The sequence below is a fragment of the Castanea sativa genome, chromosome 5 (genome assembly GCF_040712315.1).
Source record: "Castanea sativa cultivar Marrone di Chiusa Pesio chromosome 5, ASM4071231v1".
In the NCBI taxonomy this organism is placed as follows: domain Eukaryota; kingdom Viridiplantae; phylum Streptophyta; class Magnoliopsida; order Fagales; family Fagaceae; genus Castanea; species Castanea sativa.
The window spans coordinates 50,957,196-50,970,194 of record NC_134017.1 but is presented as its reverse complement, the minus strand read 5'-3'; positions in this window follow the sequence as shown (position 1 = coordinate 50,970,194).

Sequence of the window (12,999 nt, the reverse complement as noted above, 5' to 3'; positions counted from 1 at the left end):
ACAAAATTGCTTTGTGATCTCTCCTTTGAAGTAACTAACTTAATTATATAGAAGCAATGTCACACCCCCTGCATTCCCGAGTGTGACATAATAACACTGTTTGCTTACTACAAATAACATTGCTTCCCACAGGAATTGGTTCAGATCAGGTTAGACTAATTTGGGCCATTTATTTGATTAATTGTATCAAGGTTTGCATCATTATCTATTGAGGAATTCTACGGATAGGATTTTTTGTTTTTTTGTTTTTTTGTTTTTGTTGTCGCAGTGCAATTAAGGGGTGTCCACGGGTCGGTTGGGTCGGGTTTGTGCCCAACCCATAACCAACCTGATGACATTAGGTCTCTGGCGAGAAAACTTGCTGCCGACCGCAAAAACTAACGGGTCAGGTCAGATCGGAGTTATTTGATCAGCAGTTGGATCGGTTGAAGCCGACGATGATGTTGCCGAAGATTCCTTTCGACGACGATTTGTATTTTCGCTAAATATTCGTCAGATTTGTGCAAAAATCACTAGATCTAAGCAAAAAATCATCAAATCGTCACCAATTTTTTGCAAAACTCACGAGATTTGAGAAAAAATACACCAAATCATCATCGGATTTGAGCAAAAACCATTGGAGTTTCGCTATATTAGAGCAAAACCCATCATATTTTCGCCAGATTGAGCCTTATTTGAGCAAAACCCACTAGATTGTAGTTGGATTTGGGTTTAAAGGACGAAATCTCGCTAAATTTGGTGGAGATTTCATGGATCTAGTTGAGATTTTGCCGGATCTAAAAAATCTTGCCAAAAAATGCAATGTATCTCGGTTGGGTTCGGGTTTCTTCAGGTTTTGGGGAGAAAATCCGAGACCGAACCGACTAGATTGGATTTTGGAGAAGAAAACCCATTGTCGACTGCCGGAGTAGTTAGGTCGGCTGGCGGTCGGCATGAGTCCGGTCGGATTTACCGGGTGGGTTTGGCCACCGGTTGAGTTGGACACCCCTATTTAAGAGTGGTGGAAAAAATACTGTGGCATTGGCCCTAGATTAGGAGGACTAATATTTTTCTAGCTTTTCACAAAATTAGTCATCTATCCATGCAATGTGGGGGTATATATAATTATTTTGTAATGTGTTATAATATAATTTCTTCACTTAAATTTGTTGAAGATAATTTTTTCTCCAAAATTCTCTCTCTCTCTCTCTCCATATTTATCATTCTATTTCTTCGGTTTGTTTGATTGATATTATCCTTTTTTATTTTTCTAACTTCTATGATAGTTTGTAATGTTTTCCGAAATATTTGTTAGTATATCTAAATTTTTTAAGATTAAAATTTATTATGGAAATTTCTATTTCTCTTAAGGAAATTAGCATGATAATCAAAACTCATCACAAAATTACTTTAATTTATGAGAAATTCTATATCCACAACAAATATTAATTGGTAGGTTATTACTGATTCTTATTGTTGGGGCAAAAAAGTAATCTCAGTGGTAGGTTCAAATTTGAACCAATAACAACTAACTACCTATGATTTGTTGTAAAAATATTGTGGACGTAGTACTTCTCTTAATTTATTACTCAAATAATTGAGAGGTACATTCTAATACATAGCAATCACAACTAATATGAAAATTAACAAACTCATATGAATTTCAAAAAGGTAGAGATATGTTCTAATATAAATATATATAAATTTTTTTTATAAATCATTTAGAAGTTTTATTGTAAATAAAAAAAATCAGTATTTTGTTTATACAACAACACTAAAGAATGCTTGGTTGAGTCTTTTCTAACCATATGTGATCATTATTACAATCCCCTACAAACTGTTACTACCAATAGATTTATGAATCATACGTAGTCTTTTTGGAGAAAAAAATAAAGTGAATAGTTGAAAATCCCTATAAATACATTGTTGGGTGGTTATTATGACAAAATTTCCACTATCCAAAGACAAGCGAAAATTGCTTAAAATAGTCTGGAAAATATTTTATTACTAATTGATGTAAAAAAGTTTACAACTAACAATCAAAGAAAATGAAAAAAAAAAGTTAACAATTTAAAACACAAAATTGAATTACATCAATTCAAAGAATACAAAAATTCATCTTCCTAAAGTAAAGATACATAAAAAGGAGAGAGAAAGAGGGAAATAAATAAACTTTTTGTGTGGAATTAGGAGAGAGTGACAAATTCATAGTAAGAAGATGAGAATAAGATCATCCAAAATAAAAGAAAATAAATGGATAAAAGGAATAGTGATATTAAGATAGAGAGTAGGGGGAGATGAAAAGGTAAATGGGAGAGAGAAATGTTGGAAAAAGTGAAACAATAAGTTAAGAAATTAATAATAAAAAAGAGTTAAAAATAAGAGAGGCAATATTTTGATTGTTAAATAATGGAGTTTTTATTTCACCTTAAATGAATAAATTTCTAAAAAATTATAGGAAAAAATCAATTGTCAATTTTTTTGAAGATTCTCTATTGGCAACCAACTATTTCCCCAAATTTGATGATGATTATAATGCATTGTAACATTTATTTTTTATTTTTTCATTCAGTTCTGCTGCAGTTAGTATATCTTTAACTATTAGTTTGTTTATGTTATCTTTGGTTTAATATCCTCATTAATTCAGTTTTTTTATAAAAATAAATTAGTGTTTCTAAATTAGCATGTGCTTTGTATTCTATTTTTCTTTTGATGTATTGTAACGTTTCATAAGGACACTTTATGAAAAAAAATTTATTTATCTAAATTTAAGTAAAATATTATATGTTTAATTTTTTGAAATAAAAAAGTGATAGATAATATGAATAATTTAATGATGTGGAGGATATGGTTGAATTTAAATGTTGAATAAAATAAGATGAGAAGAAAAAGAGTAAAAATAAAACATATAGTAATAAACACAAAACTATCTAAGTCATGCAATGTTATAGCATTTACGCGTGTGCTCAGAGGCTTTTCTATTTTTTTGGTACGGGCAAGCTTAGAAGCTCTTTTATTTTTTTGGATAAAGGTTAATAGTTTGCATTTATTATAATTTAAAGAAATATATATTTTTATTTTTCAAAAAAATAAAAAAGAAATTTTTTATAGATAAGCGGTAACTGTAATTTCTTTTTTAAAAATGAAGGGAAAAAATCCTAAATTTTAGGAATTATCTTTTTGAATGCAAAACGAAAATTTTTATTTGACATTTATGACCCTATTTCTAAATGAAGTTACCCTTTATTAATAAGAATATTTTTGAACCACATAAAAGTCTAGTTGAAAGAGAAGAATCCTCTTATATATAGTATAGATATACTATTTTTATAATGCAATAGAATGAATTTTATCAATAAAAAATAACAAAAGATATAACAACTTAAAACACAAAATCAAATTACATCAATCCAAAGTAGAGTTCTAAAGAACACAAAAATTCATCAACCTAAAGTAAGGATGCAAGGAAAATAAAAGAATCCCCAAAAAATGAAAAAGTAAATTTGAGGGTGAAAGAAATAACTTTTGTGTGTGTGTGTGTGTGTGTGTGTAGGAAAACTAGGAATAAAATGAGAGTGAGAGTGACAAATTTATAGTAAAAGGATGAGAATAAGATGAGCCAAAATAAAAGAAAACATTAGGATAGAGGAAGAGTGATATTAATGTAAAGAGTAGTGGAGAGATAAAAAGGTAAAAGAGATGGGGAAAGGTTGGAGGAAATGTGACAATAGGTTGGAAAATTAATAATAATAAGAAGAGTTAAAAATAAAAGAGAGAAGATATTTTGAATGCTGAATAATAGAGATTTCATGAGACCTTGTCTCCAATATTTTGGAAATCTATATATTCTTTTGGTGGTAGATTATGTATCTAGGATTCTAGATGGGTTGAGGTCATAGCATTCAAGGTTAATGACCATAAAATAGTCTTGAAAGTTTTGAGAGAACACATTCTCTCTCTCGCTATTTGGAATGCCAAAGGCTATAATTAGTAATAATGGTAGCCATTTTTGTAATTGCCATTTCGAGGCATTGTTGAAAAAATTTGAAGTGGTGCATCGACTGTCCACCCTATACTAACCTTAAACTTGTTGGCAAGTTAATCTTGCCAATAGAGAGATTAAGCCAATTTTAGAGAAAATGGTTAATCCAAATCGTATAAATCGGTCTCTAAAGCTAGTTGATGCATTATAGACTTACCGAACAACCTATAAAGGACCTTTTTAGTGTTGGGTTATAGATTAATTCCAATTAATTAATCCAAATACCCAAATTAATTAATTAGTCAAATTACTTGCAAATCACCAAACTAAATTAGAGTGTAGCAGAAAATAAGTTTGATATGACAATTTTCTTACGATAGGGAAAATCTCGCAGGCAAAACCCTACTGGGTGAATTTTAGGTCACCACTCTCAAAGAATCCATTAACAAGAAAAAGCGGTTACAAGCACAATGAATCTTACTCTACAAGCATATCTTGAAGTACCTACCTATAGTAGAACCTACTGATCTATATTAGTATTAGCTCCAATTCCCAATTGGACTTGATCTCGTAGAGGATTTCTCCTTTGCAAGAATCTCTTATCCGTGACTAACTTCACAACAAACTTTTTGATTGTTGTAGCTTTGTAGAGTTCTTCAATCCATGACTGGAAAAACAAAAGTAGCTTGACTCAAACCCCTAGCTATGCGCACAAATGTCACAACAACTTCTGTTATGCATGTGTCTCTTTGTCTTTATGATGATGGTTGTAAAATATGCTTTTTATATGCTCTGGAACCCTATTGCACAAATTTCTAGAATGACAAGTCATGATGGGCCGAAAACAGAACTAAACCTTCAGTTTTCTTAAAACTCAATAGATCAAGAGGTGTCGAGCTTGGTATCGAGATTCATTAACTCTCGATAGATCGACAGGTATTTGGACTTGTAGATTCAACTTTTCTTGAGTAGTCTTAAGTCTTCATTAATACCACTTGTAAGTAACATTATGATAAACTTAAACTTGGACTCAATTACATAAAAAGTGTATTTTGATTTCGAATATGTCAATACATAAAAATATGACCCTTACACTTAGGAAAATAATGCTTATTGGGCTATCAAAGCCTTTAACTTTGATAGGCAAGGGGCTGAAAATTTTAGGAAATTCCAATTGAATGAGTTAGAGGAGCTTAGAAATGAGGCCTATGTGAGCACTCACAATTATAAGAAATGATGAAATTATTTCATGGGAAAAGCATTGTGAGGAAAACGTTTGAGAAAAATCAGCAAGTCCTTAATGATTCAAGACTTCATAAATTTCTAGGTAAGCTAAAGATTAGGCGGGATGACCCTTTCATTGTAAGGGAAGTGTTTACCAGAGTAGGCAACTATGTCACTTGAGATCCCTGCCTATCAAGATGCCATGTAAACTCTCATAGAGTCTTCTGAAGCTATACCAAATTTTAAGAAAAATAAAGTGTACAAGTTATTTTTCTTTTTCCACAACGCAAATGTGTACAATCTAGGCAGAACAGGATCTGGTCTGCTCTGCGTCATCGCATCCATTCCTTTAAAAAAGCCGTCAAATCAAACAAAGACCACCTAGCGCAAAACTTTATAGTAATCGGTGGCTTATTGTAAAGATTAAAAGGCTTCTTCTCAATAGATTCCATCCATGACTTCCTGAACCTTGAGGCCCTCACAGTAAAGAAACCCTCCAAGGGTTTGTAAAACAATGCTGAAATGAGGTGTTTTGGGAGAGGATGACTTTGAGAGAAAGAGGTGGCTCAGGTAATTTGAGACTTTTAAAAACTGGGTTTTGATTGCATGCTTGGGAATCCGATGTTCAAGTACTGCTTAATTTATAGTTTTGCTTTGCGTTGTGCTTTGAAGGATCCACATTTTAAATCTACCTTTCACAACTTACGAATAGGTGAAGGGGATGATGGATGTTAATGATATTGCTTGGTTACAAGTTTTGCTCACTAGATTTTAAAATTTTGGGATGGCATGTCAAGTGTCTAATGATACTGTTTGGTTACAAATGTTTATAACATCTTACGTAATTAATTCCAAATCGTCCACTTTTAAATTTACTACAAGATAGACTAAAGGAATGAGTTCTCGGATGCAAGAGCCTAGGGTTTTTCTCTTAGGCTGCGTTTGTTTTGGTTGAAAAGCATTTCAGGTAATTGTTTTATACCATGTTGTGTGTTTGGTAGGCATAGAAAATTTGGTCAACTGAAATTATTTTACAGTTTGATCGTAAGATAGCCATTCTCTGATGGAAAATCAAATCCGTTCTTATTTTACCTTCAAATCTCATTTTCCTGACTGAAAACAGAGAGAGAGAGAGAGAGAGAGAGAGAGAGAGAGAGAGAGAGAGAGAGAGAGAGAGAGAGAGAGAGAGAGAACAACCACGAAGAGAGAGTAGAGGGAGTGAGATCGAGCTCGCGCCGTCGAGCTCAGACCACCACCCACCCTCGTTGATGCTACCGCCTCTAGATCGAACCATTGATCTCGTCGCCCAAAGCCCCAAGCTCGAACCACCGTTACCGATCTGGCCGCCGTTATCGATCTCTTTCCCTCAATCTCTCAATCTTTCTTTCTTTGATCTCTGATTTTTTTGTTGCTGTTGTGGTGGTGTGGGTGGTGATGTTTTGGTGGCTTTTGATCTCTGATTTTTTGGTGTTTTGGTGGCTTTTGATCTCTAGTTTTTTTGTTGTTGTTGCGATGGTGTGGGTGGTGGTGTTTTGGTGGTTTTTGTGTTGTGTGGTGCTGGTGTGTGGGTGGTGGTGGATTTTCTGTGGGTGTTGTGTGGGTGGTGGTGAATTTTTTGATATAAATTTTGTTTGGAAGCTGAGGAAATATGAGAAATTAGTAGAAAATTTGCATTTTCAGAATGTTACCAAACACTTGAAATTATTTTCTAATATAATTTTAAAATTGCAACCAAACAGTAGAAATTATTTTCCTTTCCCGAAAATAGTTCCACCTTAAATTATTTTACACCAGGAAATGCTTTTCAGCCGAAACAAACGCAGCCTTAGGCTTTGCTTTGTAGTATTAGCGTTTCCTTTCTCTATGTGAAAGAAGTGATTGCTTCCCTATAGTAACACTGTTACTAGTAGGGCTAGGGCGTTTACCTTTCGTGGGGCGGGGAAACATTTTAATCTAAGGATGGAGGAGTTATCTCGCAAATGCGATAACCTTTTGCTATTTGCAAAGGAGGGAAAGAAAGTGATTTTGTCTAAGAAACGTCAAGTGTTGGAGTTTGTTTTGGCAGCTAAGTTCTACACTAAACGTGCCTTGAACATGGAGGCGGTGGCTCGCACATCCAGGCCTCTCTGGAGAACAAAGGAAAGTTTTCATATTACGAATGCAAGGAATAATATTTTACTTTTTGATTTTGATTTGGAAGTCGATGTTGAAAAGGTCCTTCTCGGTGAACCATGGTCTTACGATAGGCACTTGGTGATTTTTCAGCTCTTTGATGGTAGCAAGGCTCTTAGAGATATTGAATTCAAGATCTATTCATTTTGGATTCAAATACATGACATACCATACAAGTTTATGACGGAGGAGACTGCGAAGGAGATCGGAGAAACAATTGGGCCTCTCATTAATCCATGTGATGCTTCTAAATGGAAGGGGGGGGGGGGGACGTTCTTATGTGTCAGGGTGAGGATTGATACCACCCGTCCTCTTTGCCAGGGAAGGAGAGTGACCTTTGAGGAAGGTCTAGAATGTTGGGTCTCTTTCCAATACGAAAGACTCCCCAATATTTGCTTCTGGTGCGGTATGTTCTTGCACGATGATAAGGAGTGCAAAATTTGGTTAAAAATCAAAGGTTCACTCACAGCGAACCAATAGCAGTTAGGGCATTGGATTATAGAAAATTCGTTTGGTGGGACTAGAAGACAGTTTATTGAAGTGAAGGGTTTTGAGTCAAGTCAATCTAGATCATGGGGGGATGCAGAGCAATGGAAGGAGGGTGGTTCTCGACATCCGTTACTAACCTGTGATGGAGGCAGATACGACGGTGGAGAAGAAAGCCAGTTGGCGGTGGTGGCGGCGGAAGACATAGACCAAGTTCTATTTGCTTCAAACTCGGGGCCCGAGATTAGGGGGATTTCAAATGTAAACAATAAACTAGTAGATTTTGAGGCAATTGTTGAGGAGATTGATAAGGATATCTTAGACATGCAACCGATTTCAAACCCTATAGTCATAGATATTGTGCAACGGATTAAAGGAAGCCCTTTGAAAGAGGTTGAATGTGGAAATCTAGCAAATAAGGTGGAATGCTTAGAGGGACAATCAAATGCTCAAATATCCCAAGTTCCGGGTAGTCAGAATAAGGAGGCAGGTTTGACGGGATGGATTGCAACAAATGAGGATAGAAAGAGCGCGAAATTAGGGAAAAACAAAACTTCAAAAGGCCCGGGTGAAAATGGAAAAATAGGAATTGGGCCCGCTCCACAGAAGGATATAAAGAGAGGTCAGTGGACAAGACTAACTAATAGGTCCAATTCAGATTTAATGGAGGAAGTCCAACATGGGCTTGAAGGCCGAAAATGTAAAGCAAGTGAGACACAGGTCCAGGAGGAGTTAAACAAAAAGAAGGAGAAAAAACTGAAGGTGGAGGAGGAAACAAAAAAACTAAGTGTGCTATTTGCTACACATTTGGGATCGGCGGAGGTTGCTGAGCAACCCCGCCGAGAGCAATGAGTCTCCTTAGCTGGAATTGTTGAGGGCTTGGGAACCCTCAGACAGTTAATGCCTTTAAAAAAGCAATTAGGATAGAAGACCTCACTATTGTTTTTTTGATGGAAACTAAATCAGATGTGGAATGGATGAAAATAGTTCGCAATCAGTGTGGTTTTCAGAAGAGTTTTATTGTCCCTAGTATAGGCCTTAGCGGCGGGTTGGCTTCGTTTTGGAAGTGTGAGATTAAAATTGAGGTTCAAAAATCTGCATTGTCGCACATTGATGCCGTGATAGAGGGGGTTGATAGATTTGGTCCTTGTCACCTTACTGGTTTCTACGAAAACCAGAAAACTTCTTTGTGGATTAATTCAGAGAATTTACTAAAGGAATTAAGTATAGACTCATAGCTTCTGTGGATGGTGGTGGGTGATTTCAACGAGATAACTTGCTCTTTGGAAAAGGAAAGTGGAGCACCTAGGCCCAATTATCAGATGACTCGGTTTACTAACACTATTAATTTCTATGGTTTATGGGAAGTGGGCTTTGTTGGGTTGAGGTTTACTTGGTTGTATTAGAGGAGGGATGGAACCCAAATATGTGAAAGGCTTGTAGAGCCCTGGCGACCCAAGACTGGTTCTTGTTATTCCCTTCGGTAAAGCTGTATCACAAGTCCTCTTTAGTTTCGAATCACAGTCCGCTGCTTTTAAATTTCATCCACAAACCGAAAAAGGGTAAGCTAAAGAAGTTGTTTCGGTTTGAGTCCATGTGGGTGGGTGATGTGAGATGTGAGCAGGTTGTCGCTGAAGCATGGAGTGAAGGTTTGCTTTCTTCTTTGGACTTCTCGGTTGTGTGTTGTTTGGAAGAGTGTAGGAAAAAGCTGGAAGTGTGGAATAAATCAGAATTCGGGCATGTGGGATTGAAAATCGCCCACTTATAGAAACAATTGGAATGGTTGGAGTTGCAATCGTCTTCCCTCGATGTGAATAGAAGCCTTAGAGATACACGGGTGGAGCTTAATTGTTGGCTTGAGAAAGAAAATGAGATGTGGAAGCAGAGGGCTCATCTAAATTGGTTTCAGAATGGAGACCAAAATACAAGGTTTTTTCACGCCAAAGCTTCAGCCCATGCCTAGAAGAATCTGATAGAAGGGGTTTTTGACGACAACGAGGTTTGGCAGGAAGATGAAAAGGAAATAGAGAGAGTGTTTGTGGACTATTACTCGGAGTTATTCACTTCTTCAAATCGTTCGAATTTTAAGGATATTGTGAATGCTATCCAACCCAAGGTTTCTGAAGCTATGAATGCTAGATTGATTAAAAAGTTCCAAGCAAAGGAGGTACACAGAGCTTTGAAACAGATGTATCCACTAAAAGCCCTGGGCCCTGACGGTATGCCACCCTTTTTCTTTCAACATTTTTGGTCTTTGGTGGGTAGCACAGTCACTAAAACAGTCTTGGATTTCTTGAATTTTGGTATCTCTCCCCCAAATTTTAATGAAACCCATATTGTTTTGATCCCTAAAATAAAAAATCGTACAAGAGTGACTAAATTTAGACCAATTAGTTTATGTAATGTGATTTACAAATTGGCATAAAAAACCTTGGCGAATAAGCTTAAGAAAATCATGCCTTTTGTCAATAGTGACTCCCAAAGCGCTTTTGCGAATGGGAGGTTAATCATTGATAATGTCCTAGTCGCGTATGAAACAATGCATCACATTAATCAAAGGAAAGGGGGATTGAAAGGAGAGGTGGCATTGAAACTTGATATGAGTAAGGCGTACGATAGGATGGAGTGGACTTGTCTAGAGAAAATTATGGAAAAGTTGGGTTTTCATCCAAGGTGGAGAAGCTTAATGATGCAGTGTATTTCGTCAGTCACCTATGCCATCAGAATCAATGGCAAGCCGAGTAAACAGATCATCCCATTGCGAGGCCTCTGTTAAGGTGACCCTCTTTCTCCCTACTTATTCTTATTGTGTGCTGAAGGCCTTTTTGCTTTGATTAAAAATGCAGTGTCAGTAGGTAAGATGGAGGGTGTTTCTATCTGCCAGGGTGGACCTACTATCTCTCACTTATTTTTTGTAGACAATAGTATTGTCTTTTGTAAAGCTACCTCTAAGGAGTGTGATGCACTACAATAAGTCCTAAATACTTATGAACAAGCATCTGGTCAGCAACTAAACTGAGCAAAAACATCGCTTTTTTTTTTTTTGCCCTAACACAGCTAAAAACATTCAAGAGGAGATCAAATCTAGATTTGAGGCTTAGGAGATTAAACAACATGAGAAGTATTTGGGTCTCCCATCGTTGGTTGGAAGGAATAAAAAGACTACGTTCTGAGAAATAAAGGAGAAGTTAGTGAAAAAGCTAACGGGGTGGAAGGAAAAGCTCTTGTCAAAGGTTGGAAATGAGGTACTGATAAAAGCTATCGCCTAGGCCATTCCTACGTACTCCATGAGTTGTTTCAAGATACTTGATTCTCTATGCGATGAGATGACTAGTTTAATCAGAAATTTTTGGTGGGGCCAGTGTAGTGAGGAGCGTAAAATGGCTTGGATTAGTTGGGATAAGTTGTGTGCCCCTAAATCTTGTGGGGGTATGGGGTTTAAGGAACTTAAATAGTTTAATCTGGCGCTATTGGCTAAACAAGGGTGGAGGTCACAGTTGGGTCGTGACTCTTTGGTGTATAAAGTTTTCAAGGCGAGATATTTTCCTCACTGTGACTTTTTGCAGGCTGGAATAAGGTCTGATTACTCCTATGTTTGGAGGAGTATTATGGCTGCTCAGGATATAGTGAGGAGAGGTGTCAGATGGCAAGTGGGTAATGGTAGTAGCATTCAAATTTGGAGAGACAAGTGGCTGCCTACTCTGCCATCTCACATTGTGGTTTCCCCTCCATCTAACTGGCCATCTGAAGCTACAGTTGACTCTCTGATTGATGTAGATGAAGGGGTATGGAAAAAGGAGGTTGTCCAAAGTCTTTTTCTTCCACATGAAGCTGAGATGATACAAGGGATAGCATTGAGTTCCAGGCTGCCAGAGGATAGACAGGTTTGGGCGTCAACAACAAATGGTTGTTTCAGTGTGAAAAGTGCATACAGGCTGGCCGTGGAGATGAGCTTGGGGTCTGCTTCTGGGGAGGTATCTGATGACAGCAATTTCCGGAAGTTTTGGAAGTACATTTGGAAGCTAAATATCCCTCATAAAATTCGCCACTTTACTTGGAGAGCATGTAAGAATATCCTACCCATAAAGGATAATTTAGTGCGAAGGAAGGTCTTAACTGATGGTTGCTGTGACGAGTACAAATCAGAGTTGGAATCATCGGGCCACTTGTTTTGGACTTGCCCAAGGGCTTGAGAAATTTGGGCAATGACAAATTTGATCCCACTGAACCAGAATTTCCCTTTTAACTCCTTTCTGGACTTATTGTGGTTTGCTGTCATGATTGCCAAGTGGGAACAAGAAACGGTGGAGAAGGTCATCATGATTTCATGGATGTGCTGGAGTAATAGGAATGAAGTGAGGAATGGTGGGGTGAATAAAATTGGGCAGGTAGTAATTCATGGTGCATTAGATTATTTAGGGGAGTATCAATCCAGTCAAGCAGGTGAGATTATGCAGAAAACGAAGTGCCCTGCTTCATGGACCCCTCCTCCTCTAAACGCTTATAAAATCAATGTGGATGGAATTGTTTTTGCTGCAAATAAATCGACTGGAGTGGGCATTCTGATTCGGGTTGAAGGTGGAAGACTGATTGGAGCACATAGCAAGAAATTACATCTCCCCTTTGGTGCTATTGATGTCGAAGCAAAGGCCATAGAACTCGGGTTGCAGTTTACAAAAGACATGCTCATTCAGGACTTTGTGCTTGAGTCTGACTCCCAAATCTTAATTAATGCATTGAAGGAAGTGTCTCCTCCCCCCACGGCTGTGGCTGCTCTGGTTTATGGATCCTTGTCTGCATCAGTTTATGGATCCTTGTCTGCATCACATGAGTTTAGGAAGGTAGTTTTCTCACATGTAGGGAGGTAGGGCAATAGGCCCGCTCACTTATTAGCTAAACATGCTCTTCGCATTATTGATTTTTCTGTACGGATTGAAGAGACTCCTTATTTTCTGGAACAAGCTCTTCTCCATGATGTTATCGTTTGTTTGAGATCTTAATGAAGTTGGTAGTTTTCCATAAAAAAAAAAAAAAAAAAAATTACATGTGTATTTTGAATGTGGCTATTGTTTGTCAGTTTTAAGAAAATATGTACAAGTTATTTTTCCACAATGCAAATGTGTACAACTTCATAAACAATTAACACCACGTTGTCC